This window comes from Mus pahari, chromosome 1 (genome assembly GCF_900095145.1).
Source record: "Mus pahari chromosome 1, PAHARI_EIJ_v1.1, whole genome shotgun sequence".
Classification (NCBI taxonomy): domain Eukaryota; kingdom Metazoa; phylum Chordata; class Mammalia; order Rodentia; family Muridae; genus Mus; species Mus pahari.
Window position 1 is genome coordinate 144,086,601 of NC_034590.1, and position 12,119 is coordinate 144,098,719.

Here is a 12,119-nt window from a genome sequence, read left to right on the forward strand (position 1 = left end):
GATCTTTCCATCTTCTGAGATCTTCTTCAATTTCTTTCTTTAGGGATTTGAAGTTCTTATCATACAGATCTTTCACTTCCTTAGTTAGAGTCACACCAAAGTATTTTATATTATTTGTGTCTATTGTGAAGGGTGTTGTTTCCCTAATTTCTTTCTCGTCCCGTCTGTCCTTCATGTAGAGGAAGTAGCCAGTGCCTTTAACTGACCCATCTCATTAAACTTCTAAAGTCACTTTTCTGGCAGATGGGAGGAAATATGTCCATTCATTTATTTAATGTCTTGATTATCATACACACACGCACGCACACACACACACACATGTAGATAGATAGATAGATAGATAGATAGATAGATAGATAGATAGATAGATAGAGAGATAGACAGATAGATAGATCATGGACCACAACAAGCCATATAAGACCAAAGGATTGCTATCACAGTGGTCAGCTCTGAGATAACACACACTCGCTGACAGGAAAGAACTAAAATATTAAAGTCGAATAATTGGGGAGAAGCACACAAAAAGACTTAAGATGTGGGTAGACCTGAAAGAAACAAAAGATGAGTACGGTAGTTCATAACAAGGACTGCTCTGTGCCTGGGTCTGAGAGAGCAACCCTGGAGTAGGGTGGGGTCCACCCTGCGTGTGACCAAAACCAACCTGCAGCCTGGCACAGAGGAAGGGGGTCAGGTGTGATAAACATACCCAGTGGTTAGCATTGTATGTCATCTTGGCTGAACACGGGAGCCAGATTTCCCACAAACATTGGATTTGGACTTGATGTTGCTGATTAAGATATTTATGAGTGGGATTAATATTTATTCAATTTGTAGTTGTGGTTTTTTTATGCATGAATGTTTTGCCTGCATGTATGCATGTATACCACATGCATACCTGCTGCCCTCGGAGGTGGAAGGGTCCCCTGGAACTGAAGTTACAGATGATTTCGAACCACCACTTGGGTCCTGGGAATTGGTCTTGGGTCCTCTGCATGAGGAGCGAGCACTCCCAACCATGGCTGGAACCCTGTGTTAATACTTAAATCAGTACGTTTGAGTAAAGCAAAAGACTGCAGTGTAGGCGATTGGATAATCAACTGGAAGCCTCAGAGAAAGAAGCAATTCCTGCAAAGAGGCCCTGTCACCATCTATTCTCAGAATCTTTAGTAGCCTACGCTGCAGAAATCAGACTTCCGGGATTCACATTTTCGAGAGGCAATTACTTAACAAAAATCTCCACGGCTTCTCTCTTCCTCTAGTCTTTAATGTCCTCCTGTATTCTTTCTCCTGTCCTCTCTTTACCGCCCCCAGCCTCCCCCTCTTCTTTCCCCTCACCCCTCCTTTTCTCTCTCCTTCCTTCCCTTCCAATCCCCTCTTTCTCTTCATCTCTCCTCTCTCTCTCTCCTCCCTCTATTAAACCTTCCCTGGCCTCTCGCTGACTTTCTCGTTTCTGGCCAATGACTATCATTTGAAGTCATCTGATAGGGAGCGGATGAGCGGCCAGCAGCCCCAGGAACAGGGGCACATCGGACAGCATGGGCAGCTGATCTAGAGGGTTAACTCAGGATTGCCCAACAGTGAGAAGAACTTTTCCAAGACGCCTTTGCGCAATACAACCCTAACCACATTAGTTACTCCCCTCTACAAACTTCTTGTCTCAGTGCGAAGCAGGAATAGTCCCGCACAACTAAATCTTTCTCATTAGCCCCATCCCCCGGGGCGAGGGCCTCTTCCTCACCTTTCCTTGTATGTTTCCGTAGTAATACCCCAAGGTTCTGTAATTCTCTACAGAGGCGGCAAGGTTTTTCACAGAGCCGTGCCTCTCTACACAGTACTCCATCTGCCTGTTTTGTCCTTTGCCCCATCCATTAGCAAAGTCTTGCTGATCCTCCCATGCCCACAGCACTGGCACATGCTTTGTGAAGTCTGTGAGGTCTATTGTTTGATGGCCCTAGAGACACTCCTGGCCCCAGCTTTTCTCTATTACTGTCCTGTGTCTTTGCTACTGCACAGAACACAAAGACTCCAGCGGTGTATACACCCACCCACTACCCCTCTGAACCACTAGCATCCCGGAACAGAGGTGGCACGTGACCCCTGTGCTTCTCTGCAGTCCATCTCAGAGCTAAGCAAATGCGGTTGGAACATGTGACCGGTGAAAGCTCATCGGATTCTCAAGAATGCAGAATTGACGCTCTTTGTGGAACAGTGTGAAACAATACTTTCCCAAGAAGCTCACTTCTGACTATACCCTCATTTAGGAACAGCATAGATTCTTGAACAACCTAGGAAATGTACTGGGGTTGGTTTGTTCGTTTGTGGTGGTGGTGGTGGGTACCTGGTTTCAACCTCACTCATACCAACTACCCACAACATATCCAAATTACGGTGGACAGTGTTCTTAAACTACCTCCATCAGAGCAAAGAGCAATTCAGCAGGGGACAAGGCCCTGTTGTGTGGGTCTCAGTGCCAGGACAAGCTGTTCCGAAGCCTTTTCAATTCTGCTACATCACTTGTACACTGGAGACTCATGTCATGGAGCATCCCTCACAGAAGGATTACGTATGACCACAGACGTTTATGTGTGTTTCGAGGAGTCTAAAGGGGAACATAAACGTGTTTATTTAGTCCCTTTTGTAGTGTATTATGTTTAGGCCCAAGGGGAAGGAAGGGACTGTTTCAATTTACAGGTTGCAGTCTATCACTGAGGGAAGCTGGGGTAGGAACCCAAGCAGGATCCTGAAGCAGAAAGCGTGGATGAACATTGCTAGTTCATTCTCATGCTCATGCTTAGAACACTTTAAAACAAACAATCAAACAAACAGGGTCTCACTCGGTAACCCTCACTGGCCTGGAACTCACTCTGCAGACCAGGCTGGTCTTGAACTCACAGAGATCCATCTGACTCTGCCTCGTGAGTGCTGAAATTAAAGGCATGTGCCACGATGTCTCTTTTCTTCTTTTTTTTTTAAAAACTATTTTTAATTACTTCTTTGTGAATTTCATCCATGTATTTTTATCATACCCACCCTGACACCTGCTTCTAACTCCTTCCAGATTTATACTGGCCTCCTTATCTCCCAACTTCCTGTTGTCTCCTCCTCCTCCTCCTCCTCCTCCTCCTCCTCCTCCTTCTTTTTCTACTTCATCTTTTTCATCTTCTTCCTCTTCTTTTTTCTTCTCTTCTTCTTTCCTGCTCTTCTTAAATAATCAGTCCATTGAGTACAATTTGTGCTGCCCATAGTTGCCCATATACTCCCAGTTGTGGGGTCATTGACTGCATGGTTGACTTAACAAGGGCCACATTCTTAACTATAACTGACTCTCCTTCCCCTAGAACCCACCTGACCATAGCTTCTCGGTTAGGGGTGAGTGCCAGTGAACCGGTCCTCCCATAACAGAGTACTGATGGAGTACATTCTTGTTTGTGTTTCCTTCTAAGTAAAACAATGATAATGTTCAACTCTCAGAGTTTCTAGCATCTCCCACCCCCCCCCAAGGAAAATATATACTTCCTACCCCACATAAATACGGAAAGATTGAGTTTCAAGCCAAAATTCTGGGCAACCTCCCAACATCCACCAAAAAAACGAGCCTCTCGTGGATTGCTTAGGGAAGCTGGGGCCAAGAAAAGGCTTTCCGATAAGGTTACATAGGAAGGAAAAGGGACCTCCATCAAGCATAATCTGGAAAGATTATTCACCTCTGTGCCACTTCACATCCATTTGAAGCCTTACAAGATGCACCTTGGCAGACACTTAGCCACTGGTGGGCAGGGGGCACAGAGCTGACTGATACCAAACCAAACCAAACAAACAAAAAACAACTTGATAAGGTGTATCCCTACCTTCAAGGGGCCCACCAAGCACAGGGGTGCCCAGTTCCTTACAAGGAAAGATTTCCTGGGGCAGGGCTGACGGACTGGTAGAAGTGGGTGGTATCTGAGGTGTGAAGATTAATGGGTAGAGGTGGGGAAGTGTTTTTAGATCCCCAGGACTGAAGTAGAGATCATCCTCAGCAGATGGAGACCATGCCTGTGGAAGTAGCTTCGCAGGGACAAGTGACCAGACAGACGGTTTTCAGAATGTGGCTCTTGAGTCATAACATAAGAGACTTGGAGGTTCCATGAAGTTTAGCTGGGAGACTTCAGAGGACATGTGAGACTCAGAGAGAAGGCATGAGTGTCCGGCTGTGCTTGGCACCAGTGATTCTTGGGAAAGGTGATGTGATCAATCGACTCAAGAACTGAAAGGGAATTTGAGGACAGATAACCCTTTGGTGCTTCCAACTTTTCTTCTTCAACACCCTGCTTAGGCTTAGTGAGGCGTTACACATTAACAAGTACACTGTGCTGCATAGCCACACCCTTTCCCCAGGACGTTCATTTCCTGGCTGCATTAGGAGATAACCTCTACCATGGTAATACTGGCTGTCTCTTGTAGGCAGATGACTTGACACTTTTGCCCCGGCTAATAAGGTTGAGTGTGAAGTATTTATCAGGGCTGCCTAAAACCATGCAATGTGAGCTCGAGTCTTAAAATGTTTGGTACTCTTTGGTCTCACAGTTTTACGGATGGGAAATTTGTCCTCCGGAAATAAAATGGCTACAAAGATTCATCTTTTTAAAATTCTATCTCTGTACTGCATAGAGAGCTAAACAATTGGAAACAGCCTAGCTCTCCAGAAAGAGAGGGACAAATAAGTTATGTGGCCAATGAAAGCTCATAGAAGAATATCTAATAATGTAGGGAAATATGTTAAATTAAGGAGCAGATCATAAAAACAGACTATTTCATTAAAATTAAAAGAGAATTCATAGAAAAAAAGAGACTTCGGGTTCTTTTGGTAGATGGATATTATGAATAACTTTGATTTCATCTTTTGGGCTTTCTTTTTCTGTTTTGTTTTTTAAAACAGGGTCTCTCTAGGTACTCCTGGCTGTCTTGAAACTCACTACGTAGACCAGATCTGCCTGCCTGTGCTATACACCACTATGCCTGGCCGATGGCCTTTCTTGTATTTAATAAATCTTCTACAGTGAAGATGAACAGGTAAAATTGAATAGCAAATAAATGAGTTTTGAAAAAAATAGTATTCTTGGTAGGTGAGGGGAAATGGTATTTGAAAATTAACTTTATGCAAGAGTGGTAAAGTATAGTTCAGAACCATTCCTAGGGACACAGGGTAAACTTGGCTTCAGAGCCTAGATTCGAATGAGGGGATTAGCATAGACAAACTCTAGGCTCCTTCACAACTCAAAGGCATCAAGGCCACATTATCTGTCATTTTTTGGGTGACCCCACAGCACCAGGCACAGAATGTGTCAGATTACCCATCACAGGACTAATGACTCTCAATCCCATGCCTGTCTCTCCTAAAGCAAAAGAAGGGCTTCTCATGCATGGTTCATTTCACATCTTCTCTGTTTGTTGGGAACATTCTAGTTCTGAGTGACAAATAAAGGTGAGAAATAAGCGTCCGATGAATGAATTCTTAAAGGTAATATTGCTAAGCTCATCGGGCAAAAGACGGACCTTAGTATGAGCTCTTGCCTTTCTGGGGAAGCAGACTTTTAATTCACTTGATTCCACTCAGAATTTACCTCATGCCACATTTTTTTTTTCATTTATGCTGGCCAATTTGTCTAGTTACAAAAGCCCAGAGGCCACACCTTCTTGGTTTCAGCCTCCACTGAGAGGGATCAGGGATCGTCCCCTGAACAATGGTTCCACAAAAGTCCCAGGATTTCTTTTTTCTTGGCTTCCATGTATAGTGCTGGGATTGGGATTTAGGATGTGCCCGCTACCTGCCCTGTTCCTGAGGTTGTCGATGATTACAGAGGACTGTGTCAGGTTCAAAGCTAGCCTTTCCGGGGAGAAACAACCTGAAGCAAGGGTAGGAATACCAATGCTTTTCCAAAGGAGGATCAGGTCATGCCACTAGGAAAGAGGACAGGGATTCTATAGAGGAAAAAAATGGCAGGCAAGCCTCCCTATGCAACCCTGGCACCTTGCATATGTGTGTGCCTTCTGCTGATAAGAACCTGTTGAATGCAGGAAGGGTCAGAGCAAACCACTACCCTTTCTCCATGCAGAAACTTCAATCTCATGCAGTTGTGAGACGCAGACTCATGTTACTTCCCTCCACGTCTCCTCTTTCTGCCTGTCTCTGTCTGTCTCTCTGTCTCTGCTCCACCCCCTTTCCCTTGCTCTCTTCTGACAGGATCTTACCATCTAGCCCAGGCTAGACTCAAACTCACAGTTCTGCTGCCTCAGCCTCTCCAGGACTAGGATTAGAGGTCATGAGTCACCATGTCCTACATACTCACAGAAATTTGAACGTGTTTGGGGAACCACTTTTCCTTCTCCTACGAAAAGAAAATGCTTACATATTCATTTTCTGTGTCCCGTGAGAATGTGTACTGGATTGACACAAGTGAGCCCAGCCACTGGGCCTCCCTGTTCTGACATGCTGTCATTAGCAGAGTTATGTTTGATCTTTGAATGATGACTGTACATTTCTGAGTTTGGTATGTGAAGCTATCCAATTGAACCTTTGATTACTTAATTGCAAAACCCTTTGGCCAGAAAAGGCCAGAGCAGCAGGAATTCCATTACACACCTCTCTGCTGGTGAGATAAGGTACATGGTTGGGTTTTTCTTTTCTTTTTTTAATTTTCCCTAGAGTTGTATTTTATATTATGTTCTTGTTTTACAAATTTGATATGAGCACACATAAAAATTTAAACAGTATAAAAGAGTGTTTCTTCTTTATGGAAGCAACAGCTGCCAGTCGTATTTTGTGTATCTTTATAGAGATCTGCAAAGCAAATATAAACTCAAGGATATTTGCTTATCACTACAACCTCCTTCCCTTGTCTGTCTTTTGTGTGTCTTGCTTTTCTTTTTTTCCCACCTGGCAACATGTCCCAGCATCTGTCCAGTATTAGAACAGATATTCTATTATGAAGATGTACCATAATCGCCTTAACCACTTTTCTAACAACGAATAGTTAACTGATGCAGTCTTAGTGGTGTGTGTGTGTGTGTGTGTGTGTGTGTGTGTGTGTGTGTGTTTGCGCGCACGTGCATGCATTCACGCACGTGGGCATCCAGGCCTGTGGGCATCCAGGCCTGTGGGCATCCAGGCCTGTGGGCACATGTATACCATGGCATAAGTTTGGAGGTCAGATGGAATGGGTTTGCCCCTTCAGTCATTATGTAGGCTCTAGGGGTAGAACTTAGGTCCCCATGCTTGTGAGTTAGACACCTTTACTCACTGAGCCAGCCCTCTATCCTGGCACAGTCACTTACTCTTATGCCAATAAGGCTTTTCTGCTTCAGCCAAAGCAAAGTGCTCTCCCATTTGTTGAAACTCTTCAATGAGGAGCTTCCCGATAAGTAAGCCACACTAATGGCCACCTCGTGTTCCCAGTGAAGCTCCAAATGTCCTCGTCTTCCTGGCTGGTGGCGCCTGCATCCTCCCACTCTCCCTGCTCCAGAGGACAGTAAGGAAGAAGATGCTATAAGTAAGGAAGAAGATGCTAAATTCTTGCCTCTCACCCTTGCTACTGCTGAGAATAGACTCTGAAGCTCTGGTCAAGTTTGGTTTAAATGAACTCTTTTTCCCAGCCACCAGCTGACCTCTGGCCTGACTATCGTGATCTGTGTACCCAGTGCTAGGCTAGGCAGAGCAGACCTGGGAAGGCTTCCAGAACAGTGGCTGTGGGCGAGGCCAACACAGGAGCCAGCAAGCAGAGTTGGGTACTAGATGCTGACCATGGGGCACTCTGCTCTTCTCTCAGAAGAGAAATCTTGGAGGTTATCACCTCAGTCAAGAAAGCAGCTTAGATTTGGGTGCTTGGACATAGCGAGCACATGTTAAGAATGAACACTTTGATGAGGATTTACAAGAAACATAAATAGTTTATGTGTCTCACAGAGGAGAACCGGCATGTGCACACCTAACTTGCAAGAATTCTACATGAGTGCTTAAAACCAAAGAATTAAAGTGTTGTACGCTCACCTTACGAGTCACTGGATGAGCCTGGGATGAACAGCAGATACAGCCAAACATGGGAGCAACCTCCCTTGTGGACTGAAACCTTCAGCAAGACTGGAAAACTGATGGCAAAGGTTTGACTCACCTATAATTTATCTCTGCCCGAGGTGTGAGAGTGTTCACAGAAGAAGGCAATGAGGATAATGAACAAGACACCAGGCAGAGGAGCGGCATCTGAGGAAACCATGTTTAGCATTGTCTGCATTAAACTCCACACTTGGAATGTACTTGCCTTTGAACTTGAAGAATTTTCAAGGTTACAATTGACAATACATGAATTCCACCCTTAGAAACCAACCTTTACCATGATCCCCATTAGACCTGAACTCCTCTATAGCTCACCAGAGCTTGCCTGGACGCTCACAGAGGTAAAGTGACTGCCAGGATTCATAAGCTGCAAATAAACAGCCAGTGTAGATTTCAAAGCTATGAAGTTGCATCAGTGCTTAACCAACTCACTTCATGGCTTCCTCATTCATGGCCCTGCCACCTAGGAGCATGAGATGGGACTGGGTGGCTGATGGACGTCTTTAACCAAGACTCTGGTATATCCCAGATCTTTCAGAGATCAAGGCCACCCATATTGGTAGGTTAACATGTGGTGGTTTTCAAAGGCCTTGAGCTCCACAATTTCCTTAATTGTTTCTCTTCTCTTTATTCTAGAACTTTCACCTGATATTCGGTGAATGACCCTCATCCTGAGTTATAGCCCTGAAATAAATCCCCAAAGGCTCAGTGGTATCTTGAATATATAAACCCTCTTAGATCTAAGACCAATCCATCTGCAATGAACTTTGAATTCTTGGAGTCTTTATTGAAGTCATGAACTCTGAAAACTAAGATGTTAATAATGCCAAGATCACATGCTTTACAAACCCCATTTACTATTTCCTGGAGGTTGTAAACTGTGGTGAGGTATGGGTGGCATTGCTACAGCTTTTCTCACAAGAGGAAAACTTGAAACAGGTAAGAAATAGTAACAGAAAGTTCTCCCAAGAATCAGTGCAAATGGCCAATGAGCACACAAAAAGATACTTAACATCAATAATCAGAAGGGGGAAAAAAATCAAAGGAAAAAAACCCACAAGATACCACGTCACAATCACTGGAAGATTCTTTTTTTTTTTTTTTTTAAGGCCAACAGTGATGAATACGGCTGCAGAGAATTGGAATCTTCCTACACTGGCTGATGGGATCCTCAACTTGTTCAACGTCCTTGAGAAATAGCTTGGCAGTCCTTTAAACAGTTAAACACAGATATTGTGCCCCCACCCACCCACCAGTGGTCTGTCTCTCAGAAAACATAGTTCAGGTGTGAGAGAACTACTGTGGTTGGCTGTCTATGAAAACATACATCATCAAAGACTTCAAAACTGATCGGTTTTGCAGTCTCCTAAGCTCCTCCCTCGCTTATACAGAATTACTTTTCCATAAATGATTACAAGCTGGTGATCATTTTATTCTGCTTAAAATGTTTAAAATGGACTGCCCACACAGAGGCTGGGCCAATGCCATGATGAGCGTGGACTGAGGAGCCGGACTCTGCATTTAAATCTTGGGGCATCCTTCACTTAGTTGCTTCACCTCTCTGTACCTCCTCCTCCTCCTTCTTAAAGTGGAACAGCAACGTAGCCTGCAGAGTGCTTAAACCCACTAAGAAATATAAAGCTCTCATAATACCCAGGGTTCGGCTGCTAGCTTCCTTGTATTTGCCAACCCTGCACCAGGCCCAGAGCAGCAAATCCTAAGAACTCACTGTCGAGAGGTTGGGAATTTGTATCATTTGAACAGAAGCACTGGAGACTTGGTGAGCTCCTTTGGTACTTTTTCAACAAGTGTCATAGAGCACTGACACTTCAGGATAGAATGTCTGACTGCTATAGACGCTGTGTATCTCCTTCAACCTATAAAGTTTATTCTTACTAAACATGGGTGGAGGTAACAGATTATGCTGGAAGCTTGTGGTACAAGTGTCATGGGAGTGAGCAGATATTTTCTGATTGGACTTAAGATCTGCTGCACACGGAAAAGGCCAAAAACCTGTGGCTATACATATGAGGGGGAGAATCTCTTATTATTATTCTGCTAAATGGATATGAAGTGACTCCTAATGACTGATTGTAGCCATACCCAGAGGCTAGTGTATCTCTCAACCTTTGACAGAGAAGCATCTTGTAGTCGATGGCAGTTAACACAGACAGACCCATAACTGGTTAACTAGGAGCCTGCTGAGTGCTCAGTCCCAGTTGGAATATCCAGATTGTACTCTTCCATGCAAGACTCAGGGATTTCCACAGAAAAGGGGCTCGACAGGTTGGAAGAGCCAGAGGTCGCTCATGTGACCTCACAGTGGTTAGAATAGCTGCATAAGACCTATATAAACCCAAGCCAGAAAAAAATCCCAGTATGGAGCAGGAAAGCTGGTAAGAAGTCCTACCTGGAGCTGAGGGGCTATTGATAACTGCTAGCTTCTGGGAGCCAGAGTAAGCGTTCTTTAAGCTGAACCTGGTGAGTCAACTATGCTCCAGGCTAGACCTCAAACCCAAGAGTATTTGAACAGCACAAATTACTATATTTTTTTCAACACAGGATACAGAAGTGGGGAGGGAGGTGGGTGCAAATCACAAGATACTTTGTATGAAATTCTCGATGAACTAATAAATTTATTTTAAAAAAAATCACAAATAACTGTGGCTCATGACCCTGAAAAATGTGAATGTGGTGATTCTTCCTGAAGAAAAAAGAAAGAAAAGGTCTATGTTCTCATTCAAAACATTTGCTATCTGGATATCCTCAGAGATGGTGCAAATAAAGTTGCAAGCAATGCAGGCATGGCAGAGTGAAGATCATAACAGTCTTCTCAAGAGGCAGAGGGAAGTTACTGGGTGAGCTTTTAATGGTGTGGAGGTTGTTCTTGGTCTGGTGAAGTTACTGACATGGTGGACTGTTCATCATTATCAAAATGTCCCTAGGGAAGCAGAAGGGTCGTTCAGTGGCGACAGCTGGACTCAAATTGAGAGCACAGGCCTGAGTCCCAGCTGAGCCATTTGTATCTGGGCATTCCAAACTTGGGGAAAGTAGCCACTCAGCCGTTTGCATTGTCTGCAAAGGGGACAAATTAGTATCCTGTTTATCCTGTAATATATTCAGATACTTATCTATATTAGGAAGAGTGATCTAAAACAAACACTTATAATCTCTGTTTATGTAGGTCAGCAGCATTCCAGACATGACTTAGCGGGACCTCCACGCCTCAAAGCTATAAGTGTCTGGCTCAGGGAACAGATAATGCACTTTAATGACTTGGTGGTATGTGACTTTTCATCTCAGAGAAAGAATGACTAAGGGAAGATCTACTCCCAAGTTCTCTGGTGTGGCTATTGAAAAGTCTCAGGCATCACTGGTTGGAGGTACAGGCATCCGTTTCCTTCCCAGTAGATCTCATCATACGGCAGCTCAGAACACAGCAGCCGGAGAAGGAGGGGTGGTGAGAGAGGTAGAGAGGCAACTAGGAAGAGTGAAGACTGGGTGACAGGGAGTCTGTCTTTTTGTGACCTAATCTTGCCATATTACCATCCTTCGAAAGCCAACCATCAATCCAGCCCATCCCCAAGGTGACACGGCAGGAAATGAGAACAATATGCTGTCTCCTTTATTCACAACTTTGTGCCCTTTCTGATCTCTGGCACTGGTCCCAGAAAAGAGCCCCCAGGGTTAAAAGTTCCTGGCAGCAGTCTCCTCCTCACGAAAATTAAAGACAGCTGACAATGACCTACAATGCACCATTCTTAGACTGTTCTGTGCTTGGCATGTTAAGACAGCAACTTAACCCATGGCTAGAGGATTTTTTGTTTCAGGAAAGATTTTGTTGGCCAGTGAGATGGCTCAGTGGATAAAGGCCAGAACTAACTATCTAAATTCAGTCCCAGGAACTCACATGGTAGTAGAGAATCAACTTCTGCAAGATGTCCTCTGACCTCCACATGCATGTGTATCCAAACACATACAAAGGAGAGAGAGAGAGAGAGAGAGAGAGAGAGAGAGAGAGAGAGAGAGA